This window comes from Lissotriton vulgaris, chromosome 1_2, assembly GCF_964263255.1.
Source record: "Lissotriton vulgaris chromosome 1_2, aLisVul1.2, whole genome shotgun sequence".
NCBI lineage: Eukaryota > Metazoa > Chordata > Amphibia > Caudata > Salamandridae > Lissotriton > Lissotriton vulgaris.
Genome location: NC_141686.1, coordinates 131184395 through 131202338, shown reverse-complemented (window position 1 = coordinate 131202338; position 17944 = coordinate 131184395). Strand labels below are relative to the sequence as shown.

The 17944-nt window shown below is 43.2% G+C and overlaps 1 protein-coding gene across 2 annotated transcripts in view; it reads left to right on the top strand.

Moving 5' to 3' along the window:
• CHRM2 (cholinergic receptor muscarinic 2) overlaps positions 1-17944 on the top strand; it is a 542609-nt gene that overhangs the window by 55494 nt on the left and 469171 nt on the right. The gene's annotated exons all lie outside the window — the stretch shown is intronic.

Below are 17944 nucleotides of genomic sequence, written 5' to 3'. Positions count from 1 at the left end.
TGGTATAAATGGGAGAGAACCATTCCAGGAGGCTCTAAGTGTAGTCAGCTGGTGTAGTTTATGTGGGAGAGAACCATTCCAGGAGGTGAGGGGAGTAGAAAATAAAAAAAATAAAGAAAACGTACCTGATGATTGCGTCGCCAGTCGCCGCCTCTCCGCCGCCTCTCCCCCATCACAGGAAGCACCCTGGCTCCCAGGCTCCCTAAGTCAATGACAACACTTCAATGCAGCGTTGTAATTGGTTCCCCTAAGCCAATCACAATGCAGCAATGCAGCGTTGTGATTGGTCTAAGTGCTGTGGTTCAGCACCTTGACGGGGACAGAGAGGCTGTGTATGTTCTCCTCCAGGCTGTGTAATGCAGCCTGGTATGGAACATGCGAAGTGTGTATGAATGTTGGCCGGCCAAACATTAATGCAGACTTTGAGTGTGCTCACCATTCCTCCCCCTGGGCCCTCTCCGCACCCAGGAATGAAAAATGAAATGATAAAATGATAATAACGTTTCGTTATTATAATTTTATTTTCCCTCTTCACTGCTCTTAAAGCAGTGGGCGAACTTCCTCCACCTCAGTGGAGGAGCCGCCACTGTTTTACAGTGAATCAAAACGCTCGGATACCGGGATAAGGTGACTCCCTGGCAATGCATGGGGCACTAAATAATTGAATAAATCGCTTGTTGTCCCTGAAGGCCAGCCATCTCTCCCCCTAAGTGAATGCGAAATGGCTGCCTGTGTAAACACTGCAAAAGAACACGTCCTCAGGGGCTGCGGGTTCGCGGACACGCAGCGCCCCTTAGCAGGGCTCGCGAGTGCAGCGAGAGATGATGACTCACTGTGTACGGGTTTCACTGGGGCAGCAGGTGCAGTGGCACCAGATCCCTGATGGGCCTATTGAACCCTGATAATTGTATTATTTTACTACCCCAACAGCAGCGAAAGCGGCCATTTTCCTTGCTAGCACCAGGGACCACGGCATCCTCCAGTGGCGACAGAGCAGGGTAATGTTTTTCCAAGGCCCCCGTAGGGGCTGCTGCAGTGTGGAGCTGTCGATTACCTATGAATATTTAGCATAACGGGAATCTGTTACTTTATCCTCTTTCTGTGTGACTCAGAATCTAGATTTCTTGTAATTTCACCCATGACTGAGTCTGCTTCTACATCGTCTTCTTCTCGATGTTCTGCATCCCTCCAGACCCGTTTACCCCCTCTTCACTGCCTCTCAAACTGTTCCTATCTGGGTTATTTTTTCTGATTTCTTTCCAGTGGTTTTCTTCCCTCACTCTCCTCAGCCCTCTCTTATCTGCCCTTCTCCCTCCTCTCGCCTTCCTCAGCAAGCACTCTCCTGTTCCGTTTCATTACGGCTACACTAGCTTCCTGTCGGTAGTGGGTGTGCCTGCCGGGCGGTGTCGTGCAGAGGGAGAAGGGGAGGGGCAGGGTGGGGGGTAGTAATCTATGGATCCCATTTGGGGATGCAGTGCACGCAACAAAATTTGTTTTATTTATTTATATGTTTACTTACCTGTAAAGCTCCGTAATGTACATGCATGTAATATATATGCATCCCATTTGGGGATGCAGTGCACGCAACGAAATTTGTTTTATTTATTTATATGTTTACTTACCTGTAAAGGTCCGTAATATACATGCATGTGATATATATGCATCCCATTTGGGGATGCAGTGCACGCAACAAAATGTGTTTTATTTATTTATATGTTTACTTACCTGTAAAGCTCCGTAATCCATAGATTACTACCCCCCACCCTGCCCCTCCCCCTCCCCACATCACTGCCCGGCAGGTACACCCATTACCGAGCGCAGCTCCTTTTTAGGTCTGGTCTTTGCGACTCTTTTAGCTGTGTCATAGACTATTGTTTTCAAAAAAACAAAATGATGCATAATATACTTACCGGGAGGGGCTTTTGGTCAGTGGACTTCATCCATTGGTCAGTTACATTGCCATTCACATCTAGCTTCCGCCTACCACAGCATATAGCATGGGGTTAGTGGGGCAGTCACTTTACATACTGTCTCCCTTCAATTTGAGTGACTGCAGAAAGCACGTGCTCAATGTTCACATCCACTTGGAAGTAATTCCCTTCTCTTCAGTCACAAACCTGTTTCAAAGTTTTTTTTTTAATTTCTCTATATTTACTTCAAATATCACCTAGTTATTTTACCTACTCTTTTGGTGCTCAGTTAGCTGGTGACTTATTTTCTGTCTCCTTTTAAAGTTACGGTTATAAAGTGTTTAGGTGACGTTACATTGTAGCTGCGTGGGATTTGAGTGGTTGTTTTGGGAGTGATATATTACTGTCTTCTTCACAAATAATAATAAATAATGTATGGCACAAATGAAAGGGTTGACATTTAAAAACACCACTAGTAACAGTCACATTACCGAAGGCTTTTTTAATTTAAATTTCTTATTGCGAACATATGGCAGCCACATTTAGGTAGGTGCATGTTTTTTCTGTTTATTTTTAACGCATACACTTGCTAGAATAAAAAGAAACAAAGCCAGAGCTATCAGTCAATGTTTGTTTCCCGTTCTCTCTTGCTCCCTGTGTTTTCTCTCTCTACAGCCCTACAAGGCTCTTTCCTTTGCCCACAAACGTTCCTGTGCTGTTTTTCCTTCCATTCATCTCTCTACCTTTTCTTCTTACTCAATCTGCCTCGCCTGGTTTTCTTTTCTTTACAGGTCCAAACCTCTTTTCTTTTCTCTTCTAGCTCAAGCATGGTGGACCTCGCCACTTGTTTTCTATTCCTATTCTTTCCTGATCTCCATGAATTTCCTCTCTTCTGTTGTTCCTATTCCATCACTTTAATTTTGCACCTGTCTCTCATGCCCTTAGGTCCTCTGTCTTTGCAGACTTTCCTCAGCTCCCTGGTTCCCCTCTCTCCTCAGGCACTTCTATTTTCCTTGATTTTTCTTCTCGTCTCTCTTTTCCCGGCCTTTCTTCTTTTAATTTCTCATCCTTTTACCTATATCAGTCCTCCTCCTTCATAGGTTTCCCGCTAAGACTCTCATTTTGCTCTCTCGACTCCCAGGTACCAATTGATCTGTGTGTTTTTTATCTTCACCCTCTCTCGTAGTCCTTTCTGAGCCCCGATGTATCCTTACTTTGTCACTGCTTCCACTTCTTTCCTGAGTTCCATCCTTTTCCTTTCTTTGTTAGTCTGTAGTCCCCCAGCCTCCCCCTATCACAGTCCTTCCTAAACTCCATCCTTTTTCTCTCCGTGTTCTGGATATCCCGGCTTCTCTTTCCCTTCCTAAACTCCATCCTTTTTCTCTCCGTGTTCTGGATATCCCGGCTTCTCTTACCCTTCCTAAGCTCCATCCTTTTCCTCTCCTTGTTCTGGATATCCCGGCTTCTCTTACCCTTCCTAAGCTCCATCCTTTCCCTCTCTGTGTTCTGGATATCCCGGCTTCTCTTTCCCTTCCTAAGCTCCATCCTTTTTCTCTCCGTGTTCTGGATATCCCGGCTTCTCTTACCCTTCCTAAACTCCATCCTTTCCCTCTCTGTGTTCTGGATATCCCGGCTTCTCTTTCCCTTCCTAAACTCCATCCTTTTTCTCTCCGTGTTCTGGATATCCCGGCTTCTCTTTCCATTCCTAAGCTCCATCCTTTTCCTCTCCTTGTTCTGGATATCCCGGCTTCTCTTACCCTTCTCCATCCTTTCCCTCTCTGTGTTCTGGATATCCCGGCTTCTCTTTCCGTTCCTAAACTCCATCCTTTTCCTCTCCGTGTTCTGGATATCCCAGCTTCTCTTTCCATTCCTAAGCTCCATCCATTTCCTCTCTGTGTTCTGGATATCCCGGCTTCTCTTTCCATTCCTAAGCTCCATTCTTTTCCTCTCCTTGTTCTGGATATCCCAGCTTCTCTTTCCATTCCTAAGCTCCATCCATTTCCTCTCTGTGTTCTGGATATCCCGGCTTCTCTTTCCATTCCTAAGCTCCATTCTTTTCCTCTCCTTGTTCTGGATATCCCAGCTTCTCTTTCCCTTCCTAAGCTCCATCCTTTTTCTCTCCTTGTTCTGGATATCCCAGCTTCTCTTTCCATTCCTAAGCTCCATCCTTTTCCTCTCCTTGTTCTGGATATCCCAGCTTCTCTTTCCATTCCTAAGCTCCATCCTTTTCCTCTCCTTGTTCTGGATATCCCAGCTTCTCTTTCCATTCCTAAGCTCCATCCTTTTCCTCTCCTTGTTCTGGACATCCCGGCTTCTCTTTCCCTTCCTAAGTTCCATCCTTTTCCTCTCCTTGTTCTGGATATCTCTGATTCTCTTTTGCTTCCCAGTCCTCTCTTTCGCTCCATCCCTTTTCTCTCTTTGTTAGTCTGTAGCCCCCAGCTTCTCCCACTCTCTCACAATCCTTTCTAAGCTCCATCCTTTTTATCTCTTTTCCATTCTGGAGGTCCCAGCTTCACCCTCTCTCGCGAGTATTTTCTGAGTTCGCTCCTTTTCCTTTCTTTGCCATTCTGGAGAACCCTGCTTCTCCTTCGCCCCCAGCTCATTCTGAGCTCACTCCTTGTCTCTCTTTGTCATTCTGGAGATCACTGCCTGTCCCACTCAGTAGGCCTTTCTGAGCTCTCTCCTTTTCATCTCTTTCTCATTCATGAGAACACTGGGGCATACCTGCAAGAACCTCGTTAAAAGTATTGCAGTTTTAGCGGCAGGAAACTGCTGCTAAAACGGCGATAATGGGCTTGCTAATATGCGTTATAGAATTCCAATAGAATCCCTGGTTAGATGTGCAGGACATCTAACCTGGGCTTCTATTGGAATTCTATAACGCATATTAGCAACCCCATTATCGCCATTTTAGCAGCATTTTCCTGCCGCTAAAACGGCGATAATTTTAACAAGGTTCTTGCTAATATGCCCTACTGTTTCACCCTCTCTCACAGTCCTTCCTATGCTGTCTCTTTTTCCCTCTCTCTGCCATTCTGGGCATCCCTGATTCCTCCACTCTAACGGTCCTTCTGAGCTCTGTCCTTTTCCTCTCTTTGTCATTCATGATAAAGAGAGGACTGCTTCTGTCTCCTTCTTCAGACCTTTCCGAGCTCGCTCCTTTCCCTCTCTTTGTTCTGATTATCCCTGTTTGCCCCTTTCTGGTTGACCCCAGGAGAGCCCTGTTTCTCCCTCTATACCTAGTCCTTTCTGAGCACCCGACTTTTCATCTCTTTGTCATTCAGGAGAGCCCTGCTTCTCCCTTTCTCCCCAGTCCTTTCTGCATTTGCTTCTTTTCATCTCTTTGTTAGTCTACAGCTCCCAGCTTCTCCCTTTACACCCAGTCTTTTCTGAGCTCCTTCCTTTTCACCTCTTTGTTCTGGATGTGACTGCTTCTCCCTCTGTCCTCAGTCATCTCTGAGCACCTTCCTTTTCCTCTCCTTGTTATTCTAGGAATCCCTGCTACTCCCTTTCTCCCCTGTTCTTACTGAGCTCCCTCCTTTTCATCTCTTTGTCATTCTGGGGAGCCCTGCTTCTCCATCTGCCCCCAGTCCTTTCTGAGTTTGCTTCTTTTTTATCTCTTTGTTATGCTGGAGAGCCCTGCTTCTACCTTTCTCCACAGTCCTTTCTGAGCTCGCTCTGTTCCCTTTCTTTGTTCTGGATGTACCTGCTTCTCCCTCTATTCCTAACCCTCTCTGATATAATTACAAAAATAATAATTTCAACTTACCTTGAAACCGGTCCCGCTTCTTCTCAGCTCCTCCTCTCCTTCCTCCGACAGGAAGAGGAGGCAGGCAGCCAGGCTTCCTCCCAAAAGCCAATCACAACTCTGCAAGCAAAGTTGTGATTAGTCGGGGCGGCGCCCAGCCAGGGGCTTATGGAGTGGGCATGTTCTCCATGCAGGCTGCAATGAAGGGTAGAGTGTGCCTGGCTGGTTTGGGTGGCCCGGGAGGGCCAAACAGTCTTTGTGCACTAAGGAGTGGGCAAACCACTCCTCCCCTGCCCTGCTCAAAGAGCAGAGCAGCCCACCAGCCCACCCGCAACGCACACATAAAATGGTAATAACTAAAAGTTATTAGTATTTTATTTTTCTGCTTCTCGCACTGCATGAAAGCAGTGGGGCGACGCTCCTCGGCCATAGCGGAGGACCCGCCCTAGATGGACTTCCTTTTCTCGCTAGCCCTCAAACTTACCCTCGACCTTGAATGGCATCTGGGGAACACCTTCAAAGCAGCCACTCGGCAGTCGAGTACTGTCCATTCTGTACTTGAATGCTGAACGGCCGCGGTCCACTCACGGGGAAAGTTCTACTGCTGTTGTGCAAGTCCTTCCTCTCTTTCTAATTTAGAGTTGATCAGCTTCGAGCTTTGCCAGCTGGTGAAGTGAAACATAAGGATGGGACTTCACCCTCCTTTACAAATATTATCCAATGAAGACTTACAGCCTCATCTTAGAAACGTGCTAATGGTGTCCTAATAAAGGAAAAGAGAGGCCTTTAATCTTCTAAACTCTATGTTGGTCCACCGGATTTTAGCGATTCAGCAGCTGTGGCGTTATCCGTGCAATTAGGGATTTGCCACACATGCTACGCAATCCACCATCTGCTTCACGATTTGCAGATTTCAGCAAAAGCAACATTTTATTTCTTAAACGGATCAAAATATATTAAGGACTCTACATATGACGTGCAAGGCAGTTCTTTGCAAGCAGGGCTGTCAAATGGTGTGGGCGGTGAATGGAGCATCATTCCCCAGGCCCAGTGCGCGTGCTGCAAAATCTAGATTTCGAAGCAAACTTGCCTTGTTTATTCATGGCAACTAACATGGCTGAAGCTGCTGAATGGCAAAAACGTCAGACATGCCTGTTTGAAGTTAGCTTGTTATCCTACACAGTTTGACTGCTGTGTTTAGACACTAAAGCCATGAATATTTCCCTCATTGGGTCAGCAGCGGCGGCTCCTCTGCAATGGCGAAGGGGTGTCGCCCCACTGCCTGGCTCAGAGCCAGCAAATGAAAAAGAAAACAATGTTCTAGCATTGTTTTATTTTCCATTTTATTGGTTTTGAACCCGCACTGTAAGGGTGGGCATGGCCGAGGCATGGGAGGGGGGAAGAGGAGTGCTATGTGCACTCCCCAAGTGCACATATGTGGGTGGCTGGCCGTCTCAGGCTGGCCAAAACAGTCATGCGCACTTAATTTTCACCAGCCTAGGTGGTGTGAACAGCCGGGCTGGAGAAACACCACAGACTCCCTGGTGACAGCAGAGCATCTTTCCAGCCCGCTCAGGCCAATCCCCGCACTGCTCTGCAGCACAGTGATTGGATGGGAGTCTGTCACAGGAGCTGCCGGGACCAGGAAGAAAAGAGGAAGCATGACGGGAGAGACGGCCGACTGCTTCAGGTAAGATTTTAAAAATATATATATATTATTACTTACAACCCTCCTCCGCATGACACCCCAGTGTTCCGCCTCCTACTTTCCCACCACGCACCCACCACCCTTTGTTTGTGGCAGCCGTCACTGTGGGTTGGTGTCCCTGATTGACTGACTGGAGGACGTTTGTTGGCTTTTAGAAGGAAACAAAAACCTAACATGTTTGAAGGTGTTCAAACTAGAGGGAGGGAAGGATTCCTTCTTTGTCATTTGTATATTTCACTACTCATGTAAATCATGTTTAGATGACAGTGTTTCTAAAGCACAAGTAGTTTCAAGAGGACAGTTCTAATTTATGAGAAGATAGATATTTTGCTTCTCTTTTTAAGGCTTAATGTATGCAAAGGTCCTTTGAGTGAAGCAATTGAAAGTTAAATATGTAAGATACTGTGTTGTTTATAGGTCTGTTCCACGTTGAATGGATGCTGCCAAACCTGGGTACGAGTTCAGATTAAACTCAAAGACGCTGAGATGGTTTTTAGACATAGCTTTGATGTGCAGGAATAAACAAGATATCGATTAGCTAAATGGGAGCAAGTGTTGGCTGAGGGTAACTTTCTGTATATTTTACTCTGAAATGTAGAAATATAACAAACAACAGTGTCACAAACAAGGGTATTATTCTAAGGTCAAGTACGTGTCACAATTAGTTACGTCGGATCAAATCTAAAAGGGGAGAAAACCAGGGAGACATTTTCTTGTGAAGGTAAATTGTTTTTCAATCGAGAACCATGTTGGACATATTAAAGTTCATATGTACAAGCACATGGAACGGTAGCACTGCGTTGCATTATATGACATGTAACCTACAAAATACCGTGTACAAGTGCTCGTGAAGCTTTGTGACGGCGCAAGTGACACGTGACGTGGTATATACAGTGATAGTGATGGGCGCAACAAAAGACACGTGGGATTTTAAAATTCTTTACATATTTGGGTTACCCAGGAAGTTAATGGTACATGAATACAGAAATTCAAATGTGTAGGGTATCTGTAAATGGGGGCGCCAGGAGTTCCGCTGTGGAAGTCGACGGCGTTTCGGCCTGTAGAAGTGTTAGGCCATCATCAGGACCAGGTTACAGGTAAGTTAAATTTCAGAGTGGAGATTCAAGGGCTGGCTTTGACATAGCCCCACTCACGCCGGCGTTGCAGATTCGTTCTTACCGAGGCTGTTTGACTCAAGCAGGACAATCAACAGCTCCCTCACATTTGTTGAAATCCTTTCCACCCCGCTTGTTACTCATCAAGTTCTACAGGTGTATCCTAGAAACTTCTTGGACAGAGCCAGCCCTTGAATCTCGACACTGCAATTTAACTTACCCGTAACCTGGTCCTGATGATGGCCTAACACTTCTACAGGTCGAAACGCCGTCGACTTCCACAGCAGAACTCCTAGCGCCCCCATTTATGGATACTCCACACATTTGAATTTCTGTATTCATTTACCATTAACTGTCTGGGTATCCCAAATATGTAAAAAAAATTAAAATCCCACTTGTCATTTGTTGCGCCCATCACTATCGCTGTATATACCACGTCACGTGTCAATTGCTCCTTCACAAAGATTCACTGGCACTTTGCACACAGTATTTTGTATGTTACATGTCATTTAATGTAACGCAGTGCTACACTCGCATGTGCTTGTACTTATGAAGTTTAATATATCCAACATGCTTATCAATTGAAATACAATTTGCCTTCACAAGAAAATGTATCCCTGGTTTTCTCCCCTTTTGGATTTGATCCGTCGCAACTAATTGTGCCACATGTACTTGACCTTAGAATAACTCCCTTGTGTGAGAAACGGTTGTTTTTTTTATAGATTATTGCCCTAGTCTCCTTGGGGTTTATGGGCTACCTCCTGTAGTCTGATACCCCTGAAATGTAGAAAGACAGAGGTTAATAGAATGGATCTTCTCTACTCCCACGTAAGCATTTTGAATAAGAGTGTCCAAATGTTTCTCATTTTGATTTGATTGTTAGGAAAGCCATCTGTGGTCAGTAGTGTTGGGTTCCTTTTAATACGAAAAGTAGGATGTGATGATGTCAGTGTATGTGTGTACAATGTAGTTTATCGCATAATGTGCCACCTTTTTTCCTTTTCTCTACGCTGAGGTTAGACAGTCCACAGCATGGTTTGGGCCTGTTTTGCTTCACTTTCAGCTGTTATGTTATATATCTATTATTTATTGCACATTCTCCATGACAGGCATCTTGGTGCCATCTCCCATACCCCCCAGTTTGAGGCTAGCAGCTTGGACTCTCTGTCTTCCTAATGGTGCCCTAATTGAGAACAATACAGGCTATTAATCTTCCTCTACACTGTCCATGGTCAGCCTCCGTTTTTAGTTCACGTGGAAGTTCATTTCATAAGATCCTGCCAGGAGAAAGCTCTGTCTTCTTTTAGCCAATCGCTCCACGTTTCCTTTGTCCTTTCATTTTTCTTTGTCATTAGCAGTGCTGGATTCAGGAAACAATGACTCTTGGAACCCATAAACTAGGAGTGGAGGGGTGGCAGAGGCAAGGGGGTGGGGTCACGAGGTATGGAGCTTGAAAAGTAGAGTCTGGCAGTCAACAGACATTATCTTTTTTTAATCTGCTGGAAATAAATTGGCAACAAGGACACCTGGAAATCTGTTTTAGTTTACTTAGTTGGTCATAGAGAGGCTGCATTTTAAAATATCTTACAGAGTTTCGACGCCTGCTGCAGATATCTTTGTGTGCCCAGCAATTTTGAGGGGATTAACTCTGATGGTTAGTGCAGTTCCGAGGGAGTTGTGTGTTTTGTGCAATCACAGTTTTGACTCACTGGGGCCGATTCACAGAACTAACTTAGGACAAAATCCTAAACCTACTACTTTTGATATTCACAGAAGTTAGGATTTTGTCTTAAGATTGTCTTAAAACAAACTTAAGACAAACTTAAGACAAAATCCTAACTTCTGTGAATACCAAAAGTAGTAAGTTTAGGATTTTGTCTTAAGTTAGTTCTGTGAATCGGGCCCATAGAGTAGCATGGAGTGCTAATGTGCAAAACACATCATGCAACAAGCAAATGACAGATTTGTGTTTTATGTAGATAAGTAATTGGCTATTGGTTTTGACCCTGAACTCACTTTGCTACTTCCAGTTCATATGTTGCAGTCCTTCTAATATAGCACTGTGATCTAGTTACTGGCATCAAGGCGCTGCATGCAAACTGTAAGTCATGGGTTTAGATCCATATTGTTTTTTTCACAATCTGTTGTTATTCTGAGATTGCACAGAAGGTTTCCTCATGAAATTAATAACATTATTTTAATACAGGCAACCCCAATCCATGTGTTACATTTCATATCCTGACTTTGTGTTTCTCCCCACTGTTCACTCCTAATACAAGTCTACAAGAATGGCTCTATGTGATTCCTACACCTTTTAACCCTCATTGTCTTAAGTAACGTTTGCTGTAAATTGATTTACGCCCATGTATGATTTATTGTGTCTCTGTGTGTGATGTAAAGTGCTCTGACACCCTACACTGGGAGGTGTAGCACTATGAAAAAATAAAATAAAAAAGAAGTCCCCCATGATTTTCTTATTATCCGATTGCTGTAATTATTAAGTTTCATATACTGTATTTTACCTTTCATTTGCACTCACATGTTATGTTCATAATTCCTCATGCTTGTTATGCTTACCTTACATAAGAATCGTTAATGTTTTGCTTATTTCATCTATCTACTTATTGTAACTCTTATTCCCCTCTTTCCCCCTCCTCCCCCCTCTTTATTTTCTTCAATAAATCAAACTTAAAAAAATAAATAAAAAAGAAGTTAGTAGGTGCCATATGTCATTATTAGTGTAATCACTCTTACAGTGCATGCACATCTCTTACGGGGAGGGGGGGTGGGGTGAACAAAGTCAAAAACCTGCCTCTAAGCCATTGTGACCTGTGAAAAAATAAGCTAAGTGCCTTTGCTCTCCTTCAGTTGCACTGGCATCTAAGTGACAGGCTCTCAATAGCTCCTAGCTAAGAAATATGAAAAGTTGATGGTCCTTTAAATCAGGCCTTTGTGCTGGGCTGGAAGTGAAAATAAGAAAGCTTTCTCACTGCTTAGCAGTTGCTGCACTGAACGGAACGTAGACAACATGTGGGAATTGCTGAACTATGTATGGGCGTCATAAAATAACACCAGGTCAAACTGAGCATATTGCTCTGTGTCAATAGGATCCCAGATCTAGCCCAGAAATAGCTGCCTAACCAGGATCTAGTACAATCCTTCTACTTTCCAGCACTGATCGTCAACCATTCACATCTACCCTTCCCACACATCCTGCTTTTCTATGCATCGTTCCCAGATCTGCCTTCTCTTCTACACCCTGAATTCATTCCCAAGCTCCCTGTTCACTCTATGTCCTCTGCCATTCCTAAGTCTGCTACTTTATTCTCTCTCCTCAAATCTCAATATGTTTTGCTTCTCTCCACACCTCCTGAGCTCTTTATAGCTTCTCTTTAGTCTTTCCTTTAGTGTTGCTGCTGCTATGTTCCTGTTTTTCTCTCGCTCCTTAGTATTTTCCAAGATCCCAGTTACCCCTCTCAGTCAATCCTGATTTAATGTTTATTTTTATTTCAGTTTTATCTCATTACACTGGATTTTCTCTCTCTCCATAGCTGTTCCTGAATCTGGATTCCCTCTCTCATGAGTCTCCTTTGATCTGTTTGCCGATATGCTCATCTGGGGTCCATGCTTACATCTAGGACCCTCAGAAAAGAAACAACAGAGTTGGCAAATACCAAGGCTTCTTTGTTTTAGATCAAAACTCATGCGTCTTCTTTCACCACCGTAAACCTCTTATCTCTATGTCTGACTCTTGCAGGCTCTTCTCCAGTTCCTGCATTTCTGCCTCTTTGGTCAAATGTTGATCAGAGAAAATAAACCTTGTCCCAATAAAAATGATTGTAGCAACTACCTGCTCAAATTAAGCACTGTCCCCATCATCCTTAGTCTATCCTCACCTTCTGTCTGTGTCGGACAGTAATACAAATAGGCCCAAAAATATTACCTACCTGGGCCTTGCCAAGTTCACTAGGATGTTCCTGGAAAAGTTCTCATAGCAAGAGAATTTTTTGGTATGTAGGCTCTTGCTGAGATATTTTCCTGCAAAGTTCTTCTTGTAGGATTTTTTTTCTTACAATTTTAACTTCACAAAGAAAGTAAAGTAAAAGCTCTGAAGCTCCACACACCCCTCTGAATTCTGACCTGGTCACTTGCCCCAGTCCAGGAGGCATTATTCTATGGGACAGGCAAACTGCTCTATGATTCCTCCTTTCAAACACTGGCCTGGAATGTTCTGTAGCCCCTTCATATTTCTTGGCATGGGAACATCTTCTCTGTTGTTTGTCACTGTAACATCCAGTGCCTCCATTTTACTCTCAGTTTCTGTTCTCCTTGACCTCTTAACCTTTATCGAAGGTGACAACAGACAAAATTGCACATGTTATGTGAAATATACTTGGTCGGTATCTTGCATGAATATTGACCAGAATGACAGACATCATGTACAAAAGTCATGCGAGACACCAGAGACTTGCTCGAGCTAAGAATTTGTCGTCCATGCATGGTTTTATCCTTGCGCTAGTCTGTGCTGATGAAACGTTCACAAAATGGAGCAAAGTTGGCAAACTTTATGGAATGACAGATTTGAGAGATTTTACTAGAGTAATGAAAGTTTTGCCCTGACCTACTCATCAAGCATCTTCTGGCTCACAAGCCTCAGTGGTCCTACTCGGCTAGTCTCTGCTAGTCGTTCTTCTGCATTGTGTACTTTCTTCGCATGTTCCTTGGAGCCCCGTGTCTTGCTTGGGGCTCTACGTTTTAGGAGGAGGAGAAGTACCAGCAAGCTAATGTTGCACACAAGACCTCAAATCATTCAACCCTCTCTGCTTGGTGCAGTCTCCCAACATATTTTCCTTTCACCTTAGTCGGTGCTCATTCTGCATTCTCCGCCTCAGCCAAGCTAGCTTTGTCCAGGGGCAACAGCTTGAAGTTGATGGAGGCCAAAATATTGGATATTGCGTACCCACCTAGCTATGGTACCACTTAATTAAATCCCCATAAATTTGGATGAATAGCGGAACCTTTGGAGGGATATTTTAAAGAGCTACGTCACCCTGATATGCATTGCCGTAGGATGCTTTCTGACCTTTATACTTCTTGTATCCAAGAAGCTCCGGCAAAGAGCTCTGATCTCCTGTTCTACGTTCCTGGTTGGATGACTGTCTGTGAGATACCCCTTCCTACCAAAAAAACCCTCATGATGCCACCCCATCTGACCTGAAGTCCACCTGCGCCCATCTAATCAGAGCCAATAAACAGCGGTACAACAACGAACAAGTGCACACGAGCAGAACCCTGAAGCAGGGATTGTCCATAGTGTGCGTAGTTAGCTCATCAGCCTAAACTTCCTTGAGGAACACTCCTTGAGCCCCAGCAGCCCTTTCCTCTACATAGAGTGGTGTTGAGAATGGGCTTCCCCACTGTCCTCTGGCCTGGGTGCAAGGACAGTGGACTGAGCCACATTTAGAGTCCCCTGTAAAGATCATGTTAGACTTCGTAGTCATCATGTAACTGAGATTATTACATGGACAGAGATATTCGGGGCCTTATTTATGAAGCCCTGCATTACATTTACGCTGCGGTTGCGTCACTTTTTGTGACGTAGCAGCAGCATAAATAATGCGCCACGTTGCTCCATATTTACGAAGTGACGCATCCAGGCAGATGCGTCACTTCATAAACCCCTGGGCTATATTATACCTGCGTCAGGTGTAATGTATGCAGGGTGGGCATTCCCCCGCATCAAAGCCTGGTAGTTGTGGTGCTTTAAAATGAATAATATTTCAGTGCATCCGCCATTTCAAGTCGCCATTGCATCAAAACCTTACACCTGCCTCATGGCAGGCATAAGGGTGACGCAGTTCATTTCACATGGGGCTTGCCGCATGTGAAAGAACACATTGCTGGAATTGTGTCTGTTTTCAGACACACCCCAGTGCATCACTTTTACCAGTGGCGGCTCGACGTGGGAGTGCTGTATGGCGGTGGGGTGGGGTGAGGGAGGGGCAGGGTGGGGGGTAGTGAAGTCCGACATACGACAGGCAGGAGTAAGGTAAGTAATTAAATAAATAAAACAATTTACCTTGTGCGCGCTGCATCGCCATCTCAGAGATACAGCTCACGTAAAGTGAATTGTCACTGACTTTTGCGCCTACAGATATGTCAGCAATACTAACATATCTGTAGCTCATTGCAACATGATGCTCCGTACTGTAAATATGGCATATCCATGGTGTTGGAAGGAGGGAGCACTGAGAAGTGTTGCATTGCTGGTTTGCTGCAGTGATGCGACACTTCTCATAATAAGACCCTCAGTTTTTCTTTTGATTCCTTCCACCAGCTCAGGACTGTAGTTCAAGGTAGAATTGATTCCTATCGCCTTCCACCTGCAAGAGGGACTCCATAGGGGCAAGGATCATTGTAGATGGATAAGGGTCTTCTTTTTGCTGAAAAAAACGGTGGCTAAATCTGGATACAAGTTCCTTATAATACTCAGCAGAGCATCTACAGAATGCAGAGGTGATCCCACCTCTTCGTCGAGTCTTTTGTCTCCATTGGCTAAAATTCTTGTTGTTCAGAATTTCTATAACCTGATTGGCTACATTCCAGAGCCGGTTTGTGGAATGATCTGACGTGCCATGGCGCAAAGAAAAAGTAAAATCCTGGACAATCGTCTTGTGAGGACATATCAGAGGAAGTTGAGCAGAGTTTCTTACAATATTATTACTTTTGTCACCTGTAACGGGGGCAATGAAATGGTCTTGTTAGTAATTCAAGCAATGGAATTGTATTAGTAAAAATAAAACCCTCAAATTTGTAAACAAGGTTTTGAAGAAAAGGTTTCTGAATAGATGTGGACATGGATTTAGGGCTGAAATATTGACCAATTGACTGAAATGTTATTTCTAATGTATAGAACACAAATACATTTAGGAGGATCATTGTTTATGAAACACAAATTTACTGGTGCATCTAGCAACATGCATGGATTTGTACTTTTTCAAATCGTGTATATGTACTTCTTACCTGTTTCATCTTCTTTGCCTGAGGACTCATCTTCTAAGAAAACTATTAAAACACTACTATATAATTCTTCTGATTAATAAACTAGGATTATGTACTTTACCATGCCGCCGTTTTGATTATTGATTTTGTAAAGTCTTTATTGCAGAAAAATTCCTTATGCACCCTTAGTTTTTTAGGTTGTGGATTCACATTCATGTGATGGTAGTTGATCACTCATGAGGTAGTGTGTGCAAATTCATGAGATGGTTGTTGCATCTACATGATACGTGTATGGGCTGAAACGCAGTTCCATGTTTTTGTTTTTCAATAAGGCATGTGCGCTGCTGCCAGTGATAACGTCCATCAGGAGATATGTCATATTGACTAGGAAAGAGATTCTGTAATCAGACCACACGATACTGGAATACCTCATGACTTGATACCTCAAATTAAAGTCTAGAAAGTACTTTAGACCTAGGTCCAGTGAGCAAGGAGTTTTGGTATGTGAGTGAGGATTCTGTTGATAGGTGTCCTACATCATCAAACTAGTGTGCTAGAAGATTTATGCAATCCCTTTGTTATGTAGAGATGATCCAACCAATGTGAGTTCCCTATGGACTGTCTATAGAAAGAAAAAGCATCTGTTTGGTAACATATACCTATCTTATCAACTAAAGACTTAGAAATATGTGTATCATCTCTAGTGAGTGGTTGCTATGTGGAGTAACAAATGACTGAAGGGATTTAATGGATGACTTCATATATGTATATGCCTATGAATAGATGAGTACATTTTAATTAAGTAAATTGAGCAATTCATTTTGGGATGAAGTGTGTGTGAATGGGTAATCTGGTGAGTGAACGTGTTAGTGGGAAGATACAATATTGAATGTTTCATTTTTTGAGATGATAGGTTATTGATTAGTAAGGCAGGTGAGTGGAATGATGAGTGAGTTTCTGGAATTCTGGATATACCAGATGAGGACATGTGGTTTACCTGGATGGATTTTTGACTTGGCAAATGTTTCCATAAGGCAGATATTGAGTGCATTGGTGTAACTGGATGGACTGTAGAGTGAATGGATCATTGAGTGCTTGGGTTGTGAAAGAATGGATTGGTAACGAGACATAAGTGAAGAGGCTACTGAGTGGCTGGATGTGTGAGTAGCTGTTTGATTGTTGGGTGGATAGTTTGTGAATCGGTGGATTACTCATGGCGAGACTGTGGACTGGCTTAAATCTGAGAGTATGGCTTTTTGCGTAAATAAATTGTGAGTGGGTGGATTTTTGAGTGTGTGGCTCTGAATAGATGGATGTTAGAATGAACAGGTTATTATGTGGATGCATAATGAACACAAGGGATGTTCGGAGTTTGGAATATTGACAGGTCACATAGTGAAAAGATGGATTTTTGCTTGCCTGGATTCTGAAAGATGAGTGGTTGCCTGGGCGGACTATTGGTGAAAGGTTTGAATTATTCGAATGAATGTGTAGATTTAAAAGTGGAGGGAATTTTGACTGGGTTAAGGTAATGAACAAATATTATTGCCTTATTCATTGCTCAGTGGGTGGATAGGAGGAACGACCGATATATGGGAAGAACATTAAATAGAATAATGACTGACTGGGGAAATGGGTAGCGGATTAAATGAGTAAATGAATCAGAGGTTTGATTATTAGAATTGATTTTTTCATTGGATAGATTCGGAATTGGATGGAATCATATCTGGAAAGAGTCATTGGGTGGATCAGGACTATTAAACATTAATATTTGTTTTTCTGATTATGTTTTCTCATTTTGGAATTTTGCTTTCTCTTTTTTCTATTCACTTCTAATTTTGTGTACCCTTCTTGCTCATTCTCTTTCCTGTCTCTACCATTTCCATTCTTTTGGTTTATTTTCCCTTTACTAAGTGTCTGTTGCTTTCATCTAATCTAATTCCATATTTTTATTTCCACTTTAATCCCATTTCTTTTAGATTTTACTTCTCTCTTTATTTTTCTCCAATTTTTCTTGTCCTTCACATGCTATTCCTTTTGTGTTTCTCATTTGCTTTTGAATTCTCTACATCTCTTCCTCGTTCATGGTCTCTCTCCAGCTGACTATGTTTAATGTGCTTTCTGTCCTTCTCTGTCTGATATCACGTCCTGTTTTCTTTTGCTTTTCACTTGTTGTACTCCTCGTTCTTCTCCCGCTGTCTTTTTGCTCACTAATCTGCCTTTTCAATTTATATTTTTCTAATCTCCTCAATATTTTTCTTGTATTTTTTCAATTTTCATTATCATTCTCGCTCATTTCTCTCCTTTTATTTAATTTTATCTTTGCTTTATTCCCCTTTTTCTTCTCCTCCTCTTCTTCTCTTTTATGTGTATAGTTTCCTCTTTTTATTCATCACTTCCCCTTTCACCATGTTTGCCTCGCACACTGCGGGTGTGCCCGTTTTTTCCCCCCTTCCCGTCA